Source organism: Protobothrops mucrosquamatus, unplaced genomic scaffold (genome assembly GCF_001527695.2).
Source record: "Protobothrops mucrosquamatus isolate PMUCROS unplaced genomic scaffold, P.Mucros_1.0 scaffold173, whole genome shotgun sequence".
Lineage (NCBI taxonomy): Eukaryota > Metazoa > Chordata > Lepidosauria > Squamata > Viperidae > Protobothrops > Protobothrops mucrosquamatus.
In genome coordinates, this window is record NW_015386533.1 from 443,442 (window position 1) to 466,143 (window position 22,702).

Here is a 22,702-nt window from a genome sequence, read left to right on the forward strand (position 1 = left end):
TCACCACCGCCTCCTTTAAGGCCACGGGGAAGGCGCCCTCCCGTAAAGAAGCGTTTATAATTCCCTGGAGCCAGGCTCGTGTACCCTCCCGGGCCGCCAGTACCAGCCAGGAGGGGCACGGATCCAGTAAACATGTGGTTGCATTCAGCCTCCCCAGGATCCTGTCCACGTCCTCGGGAGCCACAGAGTCAAACTCCTCTGCCAAGCTCATAGTCCCTAAGACTGTGTACCAGTCTTAGGGACTATGAGCTTGGCAGTGAGAGAAAAAAGTGGAATGGGTCGACTCACCATCAGGTCATTCTCCCATTCGTCATCACTGTCATAGGAGGGCAGAGTGGTGGCAGGTCCAGCTTGGGCCTCGGCACTCTCCTGCGTGGGCGATGTGACTTGAGCAGCGGGTTCTTGCGTGATCCAGTTTGACCTCTCTTTCGCTGGCTGCTGGGCTGGTTTCTTTCTTGCCGGTGGTCCCGATCTACTTTGCTGTTGGGGGTATGGGACCAGGCAACTTGCCACCCTGTGTCCTTGCTGCCCACATCTGAAGCACTTGATCAGCAGACCGGCAGGTGGCCTGGGGGTTTCTGCGGCCGTGATGGCTGGAAACTTTCAGGAGGGTGGCCACCTGGTCTGGTCTGGTTTCTGCCCAGCTTCCTGAGGTGATGGCTTTTTATAACGGGCAAGCTCGACGTCTAACCTTACTGCCGCCTGATACCACTCCTGCAATAGGTTAGGGACAACTCAATAGATGCAGGCCTGGGAAAGGTGATCATCTATTGCAATGCTCTCTACATGGGGCTCCCCTTGAGGTGCACCCGGAGGCTCCAGCTAGTTTAGAATGCGGCTGCGCAGGGGATTTTGGGGGCCTCTAGATGCTCCCATGTAACACCTCTCCTGCGCGAGCTGCACTGGCTGCCGGTGGCCTTCCGGGTGCGCTTCAAGGTGTTAGTAACAACTTTTAAAGCACTCCATGGCAATGGACCTAGGTATTTGCAAGACCGCCTCCTACCAAACACCTCCCTTCGACCAGTCCGCTCCCACAGAGAGGNCGCCGAGCCCTGAAGGCCCATCTATTCCGTGCGGCCGGCCTGGCGTAGTTTGATTATGTTTTAGTGGGGGTTTTTGTATGGGGTGTTTTTAGAACAGGCCTGTTATTTAATTTGATTTTAGAACAGAAACTATTTATTTATTATTGTGGTTTTTAGTATCGCCTGTTCACCGCCCTGAGTCCCGTAAGGGAGATAGGGCAGTATATAAATTTAATAAATAAAATAAATTAAATAAAATAAATAAAATCTAGTCCTTCCTTGAAGTGATGAACTAGAGACTGCTCAGGCCACCTCTCTATTCCCAACGGTTGCTGGCCTCCCAGCTGTGGTTGTTGCACCCCCAATGGCTGCTGACCTCCCTATGGTGGCTGCGGCATCCCCAGTTGCTGAAGATCCCCCAGCGGTTGTTGTACATTCAGGGGCTGTTGCCACCCCCACTGCTGCTGTGCTCCCAACGGCTACTGACCTCCTGGCGGCTGTGGCATCCATAGTTGTTGTAGGCCCCCCAGTGGTCCTAGTGGCAGCAGCTGTGGCATCCCCAGCTGCTGCAGGCCCCCCAGTGGTTGCTGCACATTCAGGGGCTGTTGCCAACCCCACTGCTGCTGAGCTCCCAACAGCTGCTGACCTCCAGGCGGTAGTTGCTGTGGCATCCCCAGGTGCTGCAGGCTCCCCAGCAGTTGTTGTACATTCAGGGGCTGGTGCCAGCCTCACTGCTGCTGCGCTTCCACCTGTTGCTGACTCCCAGTGGTGGTGGCTGCGTCATCCCCAATTGCTACAGGGGCCCCAACAGTTGTGATGCGCAGGGCTATATGACGGATAGTCGCGACGGTCAGGGCTTTTACGGTACCTGTGACAATCAGGACTTCAGCTGCTCCCGACGGTGGCTCGGGCTCTTGTGTTGTAAATGGCGCTCTGGAGTTCTGGAGGAGCAACGACGTCACATAGCTGTGCACATCACTGTCAGCACCACCGAGACCTACGCAGGAGGGAGACTCAGATGTGAATGTTCAACAAGGTACAATGCAACAGCTGCACAATCTGTTGGCAGGGCAGCAACAGGTGGGAGCGCCGCAACCGTTGGGGCCCCTGCAGCAACTGGGGATGCCACAGCCACCACCGCTGGGAGGTTAGCTCCTGAATGTGCAGCAACTGCTGGGGGGTCTGCAGCAGCTGGGGATGAATATATAAAAATTGCTTGTCTTTTGTTTGGTGGGGGGTGATGACAGCAAAGTCATGTTAGGCATTTTCCAAATTTTTGACATGCCAAGCCCAAAAGGTTCACCACCACTGCCCTAAAATCAGGGAGAAGTGAAGACTCTTAAAGAAGAGACTCATCTGGATAATACTGTTTATTGGGGCCCATATTAATTTGCTTTCCAGTAGCATATCATATTGATGTGATTATTTTGGCGATTGTCATGCCAATTATTAGAAATAGGGAGTATGGTTCCCCTCATTGTCCTGAACCTTTCAGCAGTTTTCTGTACCCTTGACAACAGCATAATTCTCATTTAACTAGCAGGGCTGGGCTTTGAAGCTACGGCTTTGCTATGTGTTCTGGGATTTTATCTAAAAGGTGGTACTGTTTAATATCTAGATTAAATTGCAAAGTGACTATTGTTCTATCTGTGCCAGCATGGTTAATTTGTGCCAACAATCTAAGAACACGACAAGACCTCTTCCTACCAAAATACATTTCTGCCTTCACACATGCATTTACAGTACCATAATATTGTGCAGTTGTTTTAATTAGATTTTACAATACATCAAGTGCAACTTCCAAGCACTTTTCAAGGGTAGTCCTATTTAGAATGCATTGCAACAATCAAGCTGGATGTCAGCAAGAGGTTACACTATAGCTGAATGGTTAAGGAAGTGACAAGCTGGTGTAGTAAACATAATTGTAAAAAGACAATTCCCATGGTATCTGCCACTTACAAATCAAAGTACAACTGAGGATCAAAAAACTCTCCCAGACTGAAAAATTACTTTTTCAGGGAGAGCCAAACAGGCCGAACAGCCCTGGGTCCAGCCATGGATCTATTTGGAGATTGCTCCAAGTCCAGTTTCCTATTTATTTATAACATTTTCATTTTGTCTGGATGTTATGTCATCCAGCCCATTATTAAATTAAATTGTGGTACCACGTTCAAGGTTTGCAAGTGAGTATTGTAAAGAAAAAATAAATGAGGACATCTAACTAAGTGAATAAGCATTCCTCTCTATGTGTATTATTTTTATCCTGTATATAGTATACAAAACATGGCTGAAACGTCATATGATTAGGGCAAAGTGGATGTTGCTTGGACTATGGATCATACAGAAATTTCTTTCCCTGGTCCTTCAGAGAAGAGAACATACATTTGTCCCCATTACAGCTCTCCCCAAGTAACATCATGGGAAGCTGATCTGTTTAATTCCTTTCCTTCAATTGTTGGTACTCAGAATTACAGTATGATAAAATTTATTTAGAAAGGACTTGGGAATGATGCTTATCATTCACATTGTAATGCAGTAAATCTCACTGAATGTATTCACTTTTCCATAGATATAGCTAGATATGATTCACAGTTTAAACTGATGATTACCCAAACACCTCAAATTCAGTATTGGACTGACTGCTGTTCATGGCTCCAAATTCAGACAATGCAGTTCTCTTTTCTGCAGTCAGAAAACTCCCCACTAGGCTGGCTTGCTTTCCCTCTGACTTTGTCATATATACTTAGCGATGCTGTTTGATGCTATTTCTTCATTGCATCACTTTGGAAGTCTGGTTGCTACGGCAACTGAGCACAGCCTTAATAATCTGTAGTCTCCCTTTTACATGTAGATCTTATTCTAGATACTTCATATATCCACTGCGATATTCATTTCATTAATTAGCATTATTTTAAAAAACACAGATTTGGAGTGGCCATCTAATTCAGGAAAGTGTCTTGTAGTACTAGCCTAACATAAAAGGGCTCATAATTTGTTATAAATTAGAAATGAATGGAAACAATTTAACACTGGTACAACCCTGGGTCCAGCCCTGGATCTATTAAGCAGATCATAGTTAAGCAAACCATGTACATGTGAACATATATATGTGTAGCACTACCCCCGAAAGGACCGCTGGAGTCTGGGTTCTCCTGGCTCTCTTGGACTGGCTACTGGTCCACAGTGGTCCCTCACTTAGACATCTGTGCTTGGCTGGAACAGGTGATGGGGTGGTGCTCAGTCTCTGTCAGCAGGCAGGTCATGTAATGGGATGAGGGTCAGTTGCTCTTAGGGGGCAGGTCACGTGCAGGGAAAGTGTTCAGATGGCTGGTCAGCTCTTCTTCTTCTTCTTCTTCTTCTTCTTCTTCTTCTTCTTCTTCTTCTTCTTCTTCTTCTTCTTCTTCTTCTTCTTCTTCTTCTTCTTCTTCTTCTTCTTCTTCTTCTTCTTCTTCTTCTTCTCTCTCTCTCTCTCTCTCTCTCAGGCTTGCCCCACAGAAACCTCTCCTCTTCTATCTCCTTCTCTCCCTCAGGCTTGCCCCACAGAAGCCTCCCATATCCTACCCCTTTCTCTCCCTGAGGCTTGCCCCACAGAACCCTCCCATATCCTATCCCCCTTTTTTCCTCAGGCTTGCCCCACAGAAGCCTCCCATATCCTACCCCCTTCTCTCCTTCAGGCTTGCCCCACAGAAGCCTCCCATATCCTATCCCCTTCTCTCCCTCAGGCTTGCCCCACAGAAGCCTCCCATATCCTATCCCCTTCTCTCCCTCAGGCTTGCCCCACAGAAGCCTCCCATATCCTATCCCCTTCTCTCCCTCATGCTTGCCCCTAGCAGTGAGTACTGCCTCTTCTGTGTTGTGGCCCAGAGTATCATATGTCAGTCTCCTAAGAGGATGTATTGCACATTTTGGTCTTTGTACCTTTGGTTCAGCTATAATGAATGAGTCATCCTCTCAAGACTCTCACACCCAAAGGTTTCTGGGGCTGGAGGCCCATTCTCTGGTTTTAGCTGTTGTGAGGCAGGTGGAAGAATTGAGACTTTCTCCACAGGCTGCTCCAACCCAGGAGCCTCTGGAGCTGGTGGCACTCTCTCCAGTTCTGGCAGCTGCTCAGACTGCTCATCAGCCTTCCACTCGGGTTCTCTAAGAACTTCTTCCCATTCCCAAGCTCTAGGTACAAACTCAGGGGCATCTGGCCTGAGCTGCTTAGGCCCCATCTCAATGCCTGATGTAGGGGGAGCTGTTGCAATGTTTTCCAATGACCACAAACAGTTCATACAGCCCTCTTCCTCTTCTCCTTCCATGGATTGAGCAGGTTGTGCTCGAGTCACTGATCTCCTCCTTGTTGAGCAGGGTTCAGTTGCTTTTGGAGCAGATGGCTGAGAGGCTCATATTGCCTCAGTTAAAGGCAATAGATCAGACATGTCAAACACAAGGCCTGGGGGCCATATGCGGCCTGCGAAGTGGTTTCATGTGGCCCGCGAAGCCATCCTGGAAAGTGAGGGAATGGTCCCCGCTGCCTTGGCCCTGGCCCAGGCCAGTTGGGAGCCATTGTACAATTTTGTGGTGGCCATCTATGCTGAAATGCATTCAGTCTTAGCTCCATAAGGCCGTCCAGAAACAGCAAGGAACCAGCCCCTGTCGCATTGGCCCTGCCCCCTGGGTGCATGCTGGGGAGGTGTCACCCTTTGTGAGGAATGAAGAAATGCACCATGCCTTGGCGCTTGCCCCAGTCCCACCTCCTTCTGCCAGAGACCCTCAGATCTGTCCCACTCCTGCCCAGGCCCCCACAGGCACCCTTGACGCGAACGATGCCCACCCTGTAGGCCACACCCACTCCATCCACGCCCACCCAGTAGGCCGCACCCACCCTGGCCACACCCACCCAGCCCCCCAAGGGCAACCGCAATGCTGATGTGGCCCTCAATGAAATTGAGTTTGACACCCCTGCAATAGATGATTTTGGTGCCATGCTTTCAGAGGCCCTGAGCTCCCTTCCAGTCAAATCCGGTACACTGGCAATCCATGTAGCTTCTCACTGATGAATATATGGCTGAGAACCCCATCGATCTGCCAGTTTATGCTTCCCAGGAATGCCCATATTTCTCAATAATACCCAATCGCCAGGTTGCAAATCTTGAACTCTCACCTTCAGGTCATAATTCCTCCTGTTTCTCTGTTCTCGAACCTCTGAAACTGCTAGAGCCTTCTCATGTGCCATCTTCAGATTCCTCTTCAACCTGTCCACATAATTGCAGTGTGAATTAAATGAGGTTTCATCCATTGAGATGCCAAATGCTATATCTACCATCAGTCAAGCCTCCCTGCCAAACATCAGTCGATATGGAGAATACCCCGTCGCATCATTTTTTGTGCTATTATATGCATGCATAATGGTAGAAATGTGTTGTGTTCAATGTTGCTTCTTCTCTGCAGTCAGCGTCCCTAACATGTCAAGAAGAGTATGATTGAACCTCTCAGGCTATGGGTCTCCTTGTGGGTGATAAGGAGTGGTGCATGACTTCTGAATGCCCAGCATGTCCAACAGTTGTTTGACAAGCTTGCTTTTGAAATCTCTGCCTTGATTGGAATGTATGCACTGAGGTAGCCCATAGTGTACAAAGAACTTTTCTACAAGTATCTTGGCTATCGTAGTGGCACGCTGATCCTTTGTTGGGAAGGCTTGTCCATAGTGAGTGAAATGATCAGTCACAACCAATACATTGTCCACTTGTATTTGGTTCCAGACAGAGGAAGTCAATGCAAACTAGATCCATGGGCCCATGACTTTGCAGGTGGCCCATTGGTGCGGCCCTGGACATTACGGTCTTTCTTTGGATATAGCGCAGGTAGGCTCAGCAATAGTCTCCAACCTCCATTTTCATACAAGGCCAGTACAACCGATCCCTCACTAATTTGAAGGTCTTCTCTGGCTCCAGATGTCCATACTCATCATGCAGCGCAATCAGCACCGCTTCCTTATGTTTTTCTGGGAGCAACAGTTGCCACTTTTCCTCTGACCCATCCAAAGGGCCCTTCCGATAAACCACACCTCCCCGGAGCAGTAACCAGTCCCACTCTTTATACATCAACTGAGCTCCTCTCAGTGAGTCAGTTAACAGGGCCTCTCGCTGACCATTTCTCAAGGCTCTTGCAGACATGCCACAAAGGGGGTCTTCCACCTGATCCCTCTTCAAGTCTTTCTTGGTCAAAACAGGCATACCCTCCTCTCTAACGTGAATGGGATTGCAGTACAGCTTAGGAACACCTGCAGTAGTGACTCCTACTGCTTCTGCCCCAATTGCTCCTCGAACTCAGTGTTAGACCACCTGATACAGAGCTTGAATACCATTAGGGGTCAATCAGATCCATTCTCCAACATGTGCTTTAGGACTGTAAGGTCTCCTCAACAGGGCATCTGCATCTGCATCCCTGTTCCTCACACCCTATCGGTACCTCAGGCTGAACCTAAACCTGGAGAAGGCAGCTAGCCGCTGATGCCCCGTGGCATTGAGTTTGGCTGTTGTGAGCAGGTAGGTGAGTGGGTTATTGTCTGTCCGCTCCATATAGGTAATCCTTTAACTTATCTACTACTGCCCACTTAAGTGCCAGGTACGCTTGTGGGTGGGATAGTTCTTTTCAGCTGAACTGAGGCCCCTGCTAATGTATGCAATGGGTTTCAGGTGTTTATCATGTACCTGATACAGTATCCCCCCAAGACCATCCCAACTAGCATCAACATGTAGTTCATATGGGCGGTTAGGGTCTGCGTAGGCCAAGATGGGGGCATTCATGAGTCTCCTCTTCAGTTGGTCAAAGGCCTGCTCACACTGCTCAGTCCACTCTCCCTAAATGGATTCTCGAGACTTCCTGGGTCCCTTATTCTGATGGACCTGGTTCGAACAATCAAACACATCCTCTACCTCTTCATTCTTCAACAGATCATTGAGAGGACAGGTTATCTTTGCAAACCCTTCAACAAACCTCTGATAATATGAGCAGAACCCTAGAAACAATTGCAGTTCAGCCACATTTTGGGGTCTGGGCCAAGAAGTGACAGCCTCAAGCTTTGTGGTATCAGTTGATATCTCTTCTATAGAGACAACATGACCCAGATATGTGACAGACGGTTGGTAAAATTGGCATTTCTCTAATAACAGCTTCAATCCTTCATGGAGCCTAGTCAGAACCTTCACCAAGTGCTCCTTATGTTGTTCAAGAGTCTCACCAAAGACAATGATATCATCTACTGTAGATAGACTAGTACCTCTATGAAATTCATGCCTCCCACAGTCCACTCCATGAGTCTCTGAAAGGTTGCCGGGCCCCCTAATAGCCCTTGAGGCATTCAATTAAATTCATAGAACCTCAAGGGGCAGATGAAAGCAGTTTTCTCTCTATCATCTGGATGCATGGGAATCTGGTGATAGCCACTCCTCAAATCCAGCACACTAAACCACTTTGCTCCTGATAAACAATGCAGTGCATCTTTGATTCGAGGAGTTGTGTACTGATCTGGAATGGTCTTCCTATTGAGGGTACGGTAATCTATACACATTCTCAGGGACCCATTCTTCTTCTAGACTACCACTATGGGAGAGGCGTAGGGACTTCGAAATTCTCCGATGATCCCAGTCCTCTTCAATTCCACTAAATGCTCATCTAACTCACTTAAGGGAATCCGCCGAGACCTCTCTTGGAAAGGCTTATCTTCTTGTAGATGGATTATATGTTGAGCACTCTTAGCGCATCCCACGTCAAATTCATCTTTCGAGAAGAGATGTTGCCACCTCCAAAGCTGGTCTCTAGCCCTTTCTCACCATTCTTGGAAAAGCTGTGGGCTCTTCAGATAGAACTGATCTGTTGAAATCTCAGCCTCAGTCTTTTTCCTAATATCAGGCAGTACAATTGGGGTGGCTGGGCTCACTTGTCCCAACAACATCCGGTGCTTCAATCTCACAGAAAAGTTGGTAATATTCCAGACTCCAACCAAGATCCATCCTCTGGCCTGCTGCAGGGCCTTTATGGAGACTATCTCCACTCCAACATTCTGTCTTCTGAGGTCAGATTCAAGGATGAGATAGGGCCCAGGTTGCTTCCAGCCTAGTCTGACAGAGGCCTGTAGACACACCACCTCCCCTGGTTATAGTACTATCTTCACTTGGTCCAATTTCCATAGTCGGCCCACATCCTCTGCAGGGGCCTGTTGCTCTCAAATCAGAGGTCGGTATGTTGCCTGCAGTGCAGGATGAACATCTTCTATATACCGAGTCATTTCCTATTGGGACAATTGGAGTGAGCAAACGCCTAAATTGGTGTTTGTCCCCACAATCAGTGAGCCCTGGCTAGCTCCTGGGAGGTGGGTACAGATAATGGCCAGGGTGTTGAAGGTTTCAGTGTATCCAACAACTGGGGACCCAAATGTTAGCTGGATAGGTAGATACCCATTGTATGGGAACTTCTCTGTTCCAATGCCCCAAATCATCAAATCGCCCAACTTTTGTATGGGTATATGCGTCAGGTGCCTGTCATAGAAATCCCGGTACAGCAGGGGTGTCAAACTGCCAGCACACGGGCCGGATGCATCATAGCGAAACTATGCCCACCCCATTGTCAGCAATGGCAAAAAAGTCACGATACGTTGCGACACGTCACGTGACGTTGTGAGTTTGACACCCCTGTGGTACAGTAATGTCACTTGCACACCTGAGTCCAAGAGGGCCCTCGTGTAGATGCCTTCCACTTGTACCAGCACCTTTGAAGAAGGGCCCATCAAATGTTTAGGGATTTTGGCAATGAGAGACACAGCATTTGGTCAGACAGCCCATGCTTGAGTCCTCAAAGGCTGTTGCTGAAGTCTTGTCATTTTGATCTCTGTGGGCCCTAAGATATGGGAGTTCCTCGCTAAGAGAGATGCTCCTATCACTCCTATCACTGAGGGGGGCTTTGGGGGAACTCTGTTCACGACGGGTGACACCCAAGGCTGCCCTTGGTCACCCCTTTGACTGGAACTAGCTAGTAGAAGCGGCCTATTTAAATATTTATTTTTAATCATTTTCTTAAATTTTGTATGTTGTATTGTATTAAGTTGTTTTTAAACTGGCTGTAAGCCGCCCTGAGTCCTTCGGGAGAAGGGCGGGGTATAAATATAATAAAATTCAAATTCAAATTCAAATATTGCTGGGCACCCAATTGGTTCCCTCACTGGGGCCTCTCTGTAGTTTCCCAACTGGGCCGAATTTTGTGGTTTTCGCAGCTTTGCACAAATATGCCTGTAATGCTCTGCACCCCACAGTTATAACAGATCACTGGCCTTGCCAACTTGTCAACTGAAGTGAAAGAGCCCATTCCTCCACTGACTAGCCTAGTCAGACCTCCATTCAAAGGTGAACCACCCATTGCCGTCCATGAGGCCATCATATTGGTCAAGTTGGATATTTGAGTTTGAATAGTGGTGAGCCAGGCATCATTACCTCCAGTTTTCCTCACTCCCGTGCCTGAGGGCCATTCTGGTGGCAAATCGGCTGTAGCCTCTTTGGCCTCCTCCACCACTTCTGTTGCCCTAACTCTCCTTATGAGCTCATGATACCCCCAGATGTTCCCTTTGGCTTCAGTCTTTATTTGATTCCAGACTGGAATCAAAGCACCCCATGAAAGTTGCTCCATCCTGGCCCATTCTACTTCAGCTGGATCCATCCCCTCCCTTTCCACAATGTGACATAGTAACTTGTTCAATCATCTTATGTACTCATACAATCTTTCACCTCTCTTCTGGTACATTTGCTCAAACCGAAACAGTAGGCTAGAAACTGTTTCGGCGGATCCAAATTCATCACGCAGTAAACAGAGGTAATCATGTATGGTAAAATGCCCTTGCTGAGTGTCAGGCTTCTAATGGCTTCTGCAGCGGGACTCTTTAGGCTCTCTCTGACCCTCTGTTTCTTTTGAGCATCTGATACATCCCATTCTTCAATAGTCTGTACTGCCTGCTCCATCCAGATTTCGTATTCTACTTCCCCCTGTGGCACTGGTTGTATCCCTGAAAAGATACATAGTTTCTTGTACCCAGCCCCAGCGCAGTGGTTGCCAGTCAGGGTTTGGATGGGTGTCAGGTTCCCCATGGCCTGGGCAGGTTCTGCCTCTGCTTCTCCTATGGTAATCAAAATACGTATCTCCTCTTGGGGGCCCAATGTCTTTGCTGAAGGTGTGGCGCATGGGGTTGGGTGTATCACCCTTGCCCTGGTGTCCTCAGTCAATTGAAAGCTCTCAACCCCAAAGTATTCTGGAAGCGTTTTCTTCCACTCCAATAGCTCATAAGAGTGAGAGGAGTCCCGGTCCACTTTTGTGTCTATCATGTATACCCTCTGGTCAGGGACAAGGGCCCTCACTGCCTGTAGAATTCACATTTCTGATCAAGCATCCTCAGGGATGTCAACTGCTACGCTCAACTTTACCTCACTGTTCTGGTCCTTACACCACTTAGTGAGAGTGGTGGAGTCCATTTTGCTGATTTGGCTCATGTCTCTGGATGGGACCACCACCCCTTTCTGGAGTAGGACAGAAGGAAATCCCAGATGAGCCCCCACTTGTAGCGCTACCCCTGAAAGGGCTGCTGGAGTCCGGGTTCTCCTGGTCCTCTTGGGCTGGCTGCCGGTCCACAGTGGTCCCTCACTTAGGTACCTTTGCTTGGCTGAAATACATGATGAGGTGGTGGTCAGTCGTTCGGCAGACAGGTCATGTGATGGGGTGGTGCTCAATCTCTCTTAGCAGGCAGGTCACGTGCAGGAAAAGTGTTCGGGTGGCTGGTCAGCTCTTCTTCTTCTTCTTCTTCTTCTTCTTCTTCTTCTTCTTCTTCTTCTTCTTCTTCTTCTTCTTCTTCTTCTTCTTCTTCTTCTTCTCCTCCTCCTCCTCCTCCTCCTCCTCCTCCTCCTCCCTCTCTCTCTCTCTCTCTCTCTCTCTCTCTCAGGCTTGCCCCACAGAAGCCTCCCATACCACAGAAGTCTCCCATATCCTATCCCCTTCTCTCCCTCAGGCTTGCCCCACAGAAGCCTCCTATATCCTATCTCCTTCTCTCCCTCGGGCTTGCCCCACAGAAGCCTCTCATATCCTATCTCCTTCTCTCCCTCAGGCTTGCCCCACAGAAGCCTCTCATATCCTATCCTCTTCTCTCCCTCAGGCTTGCCCCACAGAAGCCTCCCATACCACAGAAGCCTCCCATATCCTATTTCCTTCTCTCCCTCAGGCTTGCCCCACAGAAGCCTCTCATATCCTATCTCCTTCTCTCCCTCAGGCTTGCCCCACAGAAGCCTCTCATATCCTATCTCCTTCTCTCCCTTAGGTTTGCCCCACAGAAGCCTCCCATATCCTATTCCCTTCTCTCCCTCAGGCTTGCCCCACAGAAGCCTCTCATATCCTATTCCCTTCTCCCTGAGGTTACCTCCTAAAAGTCTCTCCCATTCTCCCCTATTGTCTCCTCTCCCAGGCTTATCTTCCCCAATCTAGGCCTCAGCAGACTCAACTCCTTCCTGCCCTCTCCTTACTCCTCCCCCAGGCATCTCACCGTACTGTCTCTTCAGCTCACCCTACCCCCTGCTACATATGGAATTGTATTGTATGATTGTATTTACACATATTACTTTAAATAATATTCCTGTCCGCTGCAGGAATCCAAGTTAAAATAGTCTTGGTAGATGGCTACATAGTCTATGCTTGAAAAAGAGTCTATGATCCATAATGCATCATTCTTTCTGTGAGGATTTTTCACAGCATTCACAATGCATTTCATGCATTCAATTTAAATTTGCTATCCTATAAGTTAGGTCCATGATTCCATAAAATGCACTCTTGAACGCAGGGGGAAAAATCTGGACTTATCCTTTCAGATATTTGAAACATGCTATTAATATCTTTTATTTTCTAACTATCTGATCACCCCTGCTGTTCTTCAATATATCTGTTTCACAGTTTAAGAAAGATTGATTTTTAAAATATGTTTCCCAAAAGTGAATGCTACACTCAATTCAAAATAAAGCATTATTTCCCATTCTTTAAAACAGTATTTTTTGTTGATGAAAACTAGAAACTGGTTTTTTTTCTGTTTCTACTATTACATCACACTGCTGATTGATACTCTTTTTGTAATAAATTACTGTACCATTTTATCAAGCCAGGTGTTCCCTATCCTACACCTTTAACTTTTCTTAAATCTCTGTACATTTAACTGTTATTTTCAGCCCATATCATAATTCAATAAGATTATTTTGCATTTTATTTCTCTTTTAAGTATTAACTATTCCACCCAAATCTGTGGCATTTACATATTTGATTAGCATTCCCTCTTCGTCCAATTATCTAAAGTGCTGAATAGTACAGGACCCAGAACTGAACCTTGTGGCACCCTACAAATAATTCAGCCCAGTTTTATAAGTACTACTAATGAGTATTAGTGCCAAATGTTTAACTATCCTGCTACCCCTTAACCAACTTCCTTAAGTAGATGTGTTAAATGTTCTGCTGAAATCAAACTATATTATGTCTGCTAAAGAAGTTACTACATTTTAAAATCAGTTTAGTCTGGCGAGACTTTTTGACAAATCTGTGATAATTACTGCGTTGTAATTAAAATGCTTACAGATCAATCTCTTTATGACCTGGTCTAGAACTCTTCGAGGGAGATGGGTAGTTAAGAAATATGAAATATAAATAATTTTTCCCAACTTCAGTATTAGTATACTTGTAATTTCCTGATTCTCTTTTTCCCTCTCCTGAAGATAAGGCGACATTTGCCTTATTCTCATTGTCTGGTACTTAATAGATGTTTTGTATTTCTCAAAGATAATTCATATTTTTTTTTCTTTGATCTTCTATTTATTTTAACCCAGATGCTCTTGACAGTATCACCAAATTTATTCTCTTATTCTCTTGAATTTCTGAGTATTATGTGGATACTTTCCACATATTTCTTTCCCCCCCCCCCCTATGGCTTTTGTTAGTTTTGAGCGAACTATATAGTTCAAATGGGCCTCATTGTACCAATACCTTCTCTTCTTCCTATAACGTACAAGACTTCATTTTAAGTCCTTATTCCCTTTTTTTTGCTCCAGTTCTTACAGGATTTTGTTTAAAACATTCCTAAATAATATCTTGCTTTAGCCAAACATATTTTTAACCAATCTTTTTGAGGTGCAATCTATTTTGTTCCTGTGACCTATTATCCAGATAACTCACAACATAGTCCCTAGAATGAAATCCCTGTCACTCGGCCCATTTGTGTAGCCAGTCATCCAGATGGAGTAGATTTAAGGGTCCAGCCGCCATACATTTATCTCAGATCCTTGTAGCTGGAAATCACTAATTATCAAGCCCTTTTTCTCTCCTTGTAGGGTCCAGCTGCATGTCCTTTACTATTCTGAAATCAGTTTGCCCATCTTTTGTCTCCAGTACCTTGCTTTCTTGGAAGGCACTGGGCTTGTTTCTATGAGGACCAGAACATTGTTGTTGTGTTTCAGCATGTAGAATATTTTTCTATTTCTCTTGCTTCTGGAGGCTGTTTTTGTTCACCATGTTAGCTCCTTTCTTTGACTATCTTTCTTAAGTAGATTAATTTCCTCTAGTCTTCTCACTGTTGAATTAAACTGCTACCACCATCTTTTAGTCACTGGAAAAGTATTCTGGTCTAAAATAGCAAATCCCCATTCTGCCTCTATTGTGTATGTTCTTGTTCCCTGCCAAGTGGTATTGTCCTGATCTTGCATGTGCAATGCAATGTTTTGTTTTGCTTTCTTACACTTTTCTATGTCACCAATCCCAAGCAGTACAGTAGGAATGGGGAGGGGTTGGCTGAGAGATTCCACTCTTCATTTTTAGCCTGTTATTTGTACTCCTCCTCCTTTGCTCCATTCTGTTACAACCTACACTGATTTTTTTAAAAAATGCAAGTCACAAAACGAACTGAGTCACAAACAGTATTTTTAGAATTTCTTTCCCATTCTTTTCCTTTTTTCATACAACAAATGCTGGCTACTAGATTCCTCTGTGCTCTGTTTGAGAGGCAACGTGCTAGTTAGCCCAGGGGTGTTAAACTGCTGGCCCGTGGGCCGGATGCATCATAGTGAAACCGCGCCCACCCCATTGCCGGCAATGGCAAAAAAGTCACGATACGTCGCAATACATCATGTGACATTGCGAGTTTGACACCTCTATGTTAGCCCTGACATTTCACTGTTTTGCTATTTTAGCTATGTGCTAAACTAGTAAGGACCAAAGCATTAAAGTACCTGCAGTACTGTTGGCAGAGCAGTCTGTTATTATTGTGCAATTTTGATTGTCCACAGTCACAGGGTTGTTGTGTCTCATTTTTTAAGGAGAAAAAAACAGCATTTGGCAGCAGAAAAGCGTGACCAGGGATCAGAAGAGGGGAAATGTGCCTCTAACAGTCTCTAACAGTTAGTAGGTACTGCTCTGATTCCACTGGCTGCCTAACCTTTCCTCTAATGCAGGGGTGTCAAACTGCCAGCCCACGGGCCGGACGCATCACACGGAAGCCGTGCCCACCCCATTGCCGGCAATGGCAAAACTGTCCCGATACGTTGTGCGATGTCACATGACATTGCAAGTTTGACATGTCTGCTCTACTGTTATAGGCAGAGAGGTATAACTGACTTTACCAGCCAATGGACAAAGGCAACTTAAAGGGGATACAAATATTTTAACGTTGATATATAATACCTAAAGACAATGTCTATAGAGATTCTCAGTCATCTAGGTCATAGTTATCCCAAAGGTGCTTTTTCACAAGGCATCTGGATGTTTCTTAGATGAAAAGCGAAACATCTTCAAAGAAAAACAAGAAAGTCCAGTTGCCTTGAGAAAAAGCACCTTTGGAATACCTAAGGACAACTTAAGGTTGACACAGTCATTGGCTGTTGGGGACAAAGATAAAGCCAATATCTTGCAGAGCCATCAGAAAGAAAAACTTGCTAGATATGTTTATACTATGGTTAGATATGAGAGGAGCTCCTCCTGTAGTGCCTTGTTTAATCTGTTAAGCCTGCACCTTTTCTCATCAGTTGAAGCATGCCATTCACTGTTCCAGTCCTTTGTTTAAGAACCACAAGTTGGCATTTCCTGCAAATATATCTGAGTTTGTTCTCATACAAAATACAAATCTGCATAAACATTGCAAGTCACAACTGCAGAGTCCATCATTTATGTTCAATGTCTCAGCACTAAAATACTTGTATTGGTTATTCCAATCATCCCAGTTTTCTAAATTCATATAGTGTTCTAGCTGCATTTAAAGAACACATGTAACTCTTTCTTTTTCTTTCTTTCTTTCTTTCTTTCTTTCTTTCTTTCTTTCTTTCTTTCTTTCTTTCTTTCTTTCTTTCTTTCTTTCTTTCTTTCTTTCTTGTATTTATTTATATTTCACATTTCTAAATCATCCATCTCCCTCAAAGTGGGCTCTTTTACTGAATCAACCCATTTCTTAGGTTTGTATAACACACTGAATTCAAGACGGCTTTTAAAAACTATTAATCTTGTTTTATATATAATTCATTTTGCCATATAAACCCAGATATACTGACTTTCACAAAATACACTAAACTAGAAAAAAAATCTGAGATGAAAACTCAGCCTGGTATACAAATGCAGCTGATAGTTTAGCATTGTATAGGTTTTTTATATGTGATTCTAAAGGTATTTTCATACATGTTTTTAATCATGTAATTACCCTGGCTAATTCATAGAGTTTTATAGAGAATCCAAATATAGCTTTTCCTTCCTGTGTTGTGCCATTGGTTCTACTTTTTTTTTCATAGTGGGAAAAATGGCTAAGGGGCATTTCCACACTGCTAATTTAAAATCAATCTCTTTCCTCTGTGTCAGCAAAAACTTGCCTCATTAATTTGTCTGGATCATCCATTCAGGCTCAATACTTTCTGTAGAGGATCAGTGTGGAAATGTGTTGTCCTCACTGATGGTTATGTTGATACCACCACTATCCCATTCTTGCTTATCTATTTTCTGGTGCGGTCAGCCTTCTCATTTGTCAGTTTAACTTCCTGGCATGCACAAATCAAGGGTATGTAACAAGGAAGAGAAAGGCTGCTGTGTTTATCCTGAAATAATTTCAGATTTATTTTGGGTGCATCAAATAGTTTATGAGCAACCAGAAAACCTGAACATCTGGTTGGAAGGTAAAAGTGATTAGAGCTTGTTAACAATAATCATTCTGATGGACAGGAAAGGAATCTTTAGGCATTTGAAAATATTTCCCTTCCTGTATTCCGAACACTTTTGCTCCTCATTCTGTAAAACCATTCATTTTCTGAGGTGTGTTTCAATATAATGATGGGTTTGAGAAAGAAAAATGTTTCTGTAGAAATAAAGGAGCTTATGTACTCCAAATCTGATTTAAAAGGAAAGAATTCTACTTGAGAAGGAAAAAGAGAAATGCACTGAAGGTATGGATAGTTGCTAGATATATGGAGCATGAGAGTGGGCAAATTCTGCTTTGGGGAGACCCCTCTTGTGGGCTGACTGGTATAGAGTTGTCCTGATTTTGAAGGCATGCTGGACTTGATGGACTGGCAAAAGCATCAAATTTTCCATTCTTGGCTGGGGCCTTGGGCCTCCTTGGCAGAGGATAATAGCCATGGGCTTTAGTGTGTTAAAGACACATCAGCAGGATCAGGGAGCTATTTTAGCACAGCCCAGGCTCTGCCATTACGTATATGATTATTCAGCATTTGGCCTCATCTCAGTTTGGATGTGATTTCCTGCTGGACTTTAGATGAATTTCTGGCTGGTCAGTTGACCTGATATTGAACTGGCTGTCCCAGTTTGCAGGTAGTCCTCAATTTATAAGAGCTGTGGTGGCACAGTTGTTAGAATGCAGTACTGCAGGCTAATTCTTCTGACTGCCGAGTGCCGGCAGTTGGGCAGTTCGAGTTTCACTGGCTCAAGATTGACCCATCCTTCCATCCTTCCAAGGTCTGTAAAATGAGGATCCAAATTGTTGGGGGAAATATACTTGTCTCTATAAACTGCTTATAAAGCATTGTGAAGCGGTATATAAGTCTAAGTGCTATTGCTATTGCTATAACAGTTCGTTTAGTGACCATTCAAAGTTACAATGGCACTGAAAAAAGTGACTCCTGACCATTTTTCACACTTCCAACCATTGTGGCATCCCCATGGTCACATGAACAAAATTTAGATGCTTGCATTTGACTCATATTTATGATGGTTGCAGTGTCTTGGGATCATGTGATCATCTTTTGTGACCTTCTGACAAGCCAAATCAATGGAGAAGCCAGATTCACTTAACAACTGTGTTGCTAACTTAACAACTGCAGTGATTCACTTAACAAATGTGGCAAGAAAGGTTGTAAAATGGAGCAAAATTCACTTAACAAATGTCTCACTTATCAACAGAGATTTTGGGCTCGATTGTGGTTGTAAGTTGAGAATTACCTGTATATAAAGGACTCAGAGACTACCAGCAGGGTGAATGTTGTGAGATGATTGAGATCTTCTTCAGCTGGTCTCATAGCTGCTGCTGGTAAGGACAGTAGCAGCTGGGGATCTTGGTGGTTTTGAGGAGAATCATAGAAATATAGGTAGGATTGTCTTCTAGCACCCTAAAAACCTGGCACTTCTTGCAGACCTTGGGTTAGATAGATGAATGGATTCCAGGAGTTGTGAACAATTGGACAGGGTGTTTTACTCCCTGAATGGATGTGTTTTTATCATTGGACTCATTTTATACTTATTTATATTATAAACCCACCCAGAGTCAAGTAAACAAATACCTCTGGCAACACTGAGACAATTCACACAATTTGGTTAACCTGAAAAAAGTCTGCATATATTTTATACAACAGTGCAGTCCTGTTGATTTAATCAAGAAAGCTGATTTTTAGCCTGAGATGCAAAATCTAGATAAATTTTATCTGAAAACCAGACAGAAATATTGAGGGGAAATATTGGACACAAATACATTTAGTACTGATATTTATATTATGATATAAATTATTTATTATATTAAATATATAACAAATATATTATATTAAAACATAATGCTCACAGTTGTTCAATGAGGGAGATGAGCCTCTAAATATTTATATGTATGGCAGAGTGGGGGGAAATGTAAGGTCCATATCTAATGAGGCAGCATCCTAGACCTTAATTGGGAGCTGCCCAGATTTGGCTGATAGATAGGCGGCTATATAAATGTTTTAATAAATAAACAAATGTGTGATTCCTGGGATAGAGAAAATTATTTTGTAACCATAGTTCAATTGTCTCTCAATGTCATCAAGAGAATAGCCAAGCTTTTATCAAAAGGCGAAAGAGAAATACTAGAATTTAAATTCTGGAGCACAGATCTATATAAAAGCCTGGGCTTGTATGCATTGCAGATGAAAAATTGTCTGTTTTGTTTAGGGCTTCATTGTTAGCAATAAAGATTCTAGTATAGCCATTTCTGAGAATTTTCTTGCCATACTAAACCAATTGCTGAATAAGGCTTAAATATTTGGAGAACTGATTTTTACTGCTATGTCCCCATGTAAAACTTGATAATTGATGAATATAAATCACCAGGACCCGACAGATTATATCCCAGAGTTCTGAAAGAGCTGGCAGATGTTATCTCAGAACCGTTGCACCACATCTTTCACAAATCCTGGAGCACAACGGGAAGTACCTGAGGATTGGAAAAGGGCTGATGTGGTCCCCATCTTCAAGAAAGGAAAAAAACAGACCCAGGAAACTACAGACCAATCACTTTAACATCAATACCTGGGAGGATCCTAGAAAAGATAATAAAAAATCATATCTGCGAACAACTAGAAGCAAACAAAGTCATAACTAGCAGCCAGCACGGGTTTGTTAAAAACAGATCATGCCAAACCAATCTTATCTCATTCTTTGATAAAGTGACCAAATTAGTAGACCAGCAAAACGCTGTGGATATACTATATTTAGATTTCAGTAAGGCATTTGACAAAGTAGACCACAATCTACTCCTCAGTAAGCTAGAAAAAGGTGGAACAGACAACATCACCAGGAGATAGATCTGTAGCTGATTGGCAAACCGTACTCAATGAGTAGTCCTCAATGGCACTACATCCACATGGAGAGAAGTAAGCAGTGGGGTACCATAAGGTTCTGTCTTAGGCCCAGTACTCTTCAACATCTTCATAAATGACTTAGATGAGGGAATTGAAGGGGAACTCATCAAATTCGCAGATGACACCAAACTGGCAGGAGTAGCCAACACCCCAGAAGACAAACTCAGGATCCCAAAAGATCTTGACAAACTTGAACAATGGGCCCTATCCAACAAAATGAGTTTCAATGTGGAGAAAAGCAAAGTCTTACACTTAGGCAGGAAAAACCAAAGGAACAAATACAGATTGGGCGAGACCTGGCTTAAAAACAGTAACTGTGAGAGGAACCTTGGAATCCTAATGGATGATCACTTGAGCCAGCAGTGTGCAGCAGCAACCAAAAAAGCTAATACAATCCTGGGTTGTATAAACAGAGGCATAGAATCAAGATCACGTGAAGTATTAGTACCGCTTTATAAAGCCCTAGTAAGACCACACCTGGAATACTGCAGCCAATTTTGGTTACCATATCACAAAGAAGATGTTGAGAGTTTGGGAAAAAATTCAGAGAAGAGCAATTGGAGACCAATACATATGAAAAACGGCTGTGGAACTTGGGTTTGGCTAGTCTAAAGAAAAGAAGAAATAGGGGAGACATGATAGCAGTATTCCAGTATCTGAGGGGCTGCCACAAGGAAGAGGAGATCAGGTTGTTCACAAGAGCACCAGAGGGAAGGACAAGAAACAATGGTTGGAAACTGATTAAAGAGAGAAGCAACCTGGAATTAAGGAGAAACTTCCAGACAGTGAGGACAATCAACCAGTGGAACAGCTTACCCCCAGAAATTATGGGCGCTCCATCACTGGAAATTTTCAAGAAGAGACTGCACAATCACCTGTCTGAGATGGTATAGACTCTCCTGTTTGAGCGGGGGACTGGACTAGAAGACCTCCAAGGTCCCTTCCAGATTCTATTCTATTCTATTCTATTCTATTCTAGTCTAGTCTAGTCTAGTCTAGTCTAGTCTAGTCTAGTCTAGTCTAGTCTTGCTGGCTAAATATTGCATGTTCATTATGGGGAAAAAACAGTCCCTTAGAAAATCTGGACATAAACCATTTAAGTCAGCATCAAAACCTTAAAACTATTCTTATCAGAGAACTGGCAACAGTGGAGATCTTTCAATACAAGCTTCATGTGATTTCTGATCCTTGCAACCTACTATCTTACTTATTGCAATTTCCAGACATTTTTCAAGGGTAGCTCCACATGATACAGGTCATAGTAATCAAGATAGAATGCTACCAGGAGCTAAACAGCTGATGCTCTGTCTACCCCTAGCCTTAGGAAAGATCATAGCTGCCATATTAGTAGCAACTGTGCCAAATTTTACATGTTTGTATTTTAACTCTTTTACTATAAGAAGGGAATATAACTTGCTAAGAGTCCTGTTGGACTGAAATGACATATGTACCAAAAGAGGAAAGAAGGAAAGGAAGGAAAGAAGGAAGGAAGGGAGGGAGGGAGGGAGGAAGGAAGGGAGGAAGGAAGGAAGGAAGGAAGGAAGGAAGGACTCATCATCAGTACTACCTGTTGATCAACTTATAACTGAAGTCCATTTTTTTGCAGACCTGCTCTTTTATGATTGGTGCAGTCTTATCAAAACCAACTTCTTATTGACTTCCCTTATTTAGCCCATTATTGGAGTTAGATGGTAAAGAGCAGTAAAGATGTTATCAGTGCATTGGTGGCACCCAGGATCTCACTTAGTAGATGTCAACAAGAATAAAGTAAGATTTCATTGTGAGATTTCATAGGTCACTGATATAAGTGCTGAACAGTATTCCCTTAGAACTAAATTGTGGTTGCAGCTCAGCAACAAAGATGAGACCTACTGCAAAATGCTGCCTCCAAGATCCAAACACATCGAACAGATCAGGAGGACCCTAGGGTCAATGGTATTGAAAGCCAGTGGGATATGTTGTACAATTAGCAGGGTTACATTTCTATAGTTTAATTTCCAGCAAAAGTTGTCTGTCACAACAATGGAAGCAATTACATTATGATAATCCATTCCAGACTGAAATGGGTCCAGAAAATCTCTTTCACCTCAGTGCTTTTGAAGCTGTTTTTTTTTTTTACAACTGCAGGGTTGATGTAATCTCCTGGAGAATGGAATCATGGATCTGGGAGAAGTTTAGGCAGTCCTGGGCCTACAAAAAGGCTATGTCACCCAAGCAGCAGTTGGTAAAGAGACTCTCGGATAGTTATATTATAAAACCTCTCCATTCTGTTTCATGATGTCTGCCTAGCAAGACAGCAATTTTTTTCCCATAGCCTCTCCTACAATGAACACTACCATTAAGCAAATTGTTGTGTTCCTTGTATTCCCCCCCCTTAATCCCCTATGCATATCCTGATCACCCATTAAGGGTGATTGCCCTTCACCATTGATCGCCCATTAAGGGTGATTGCCCTTCTCCATCTGCATGCAGTTTCATGCCCGTTGCTGGTTGGCTAACTAGCAACGGGGTCTCCGTTGCTGGTTGGCTAACTAGCAACGGGGT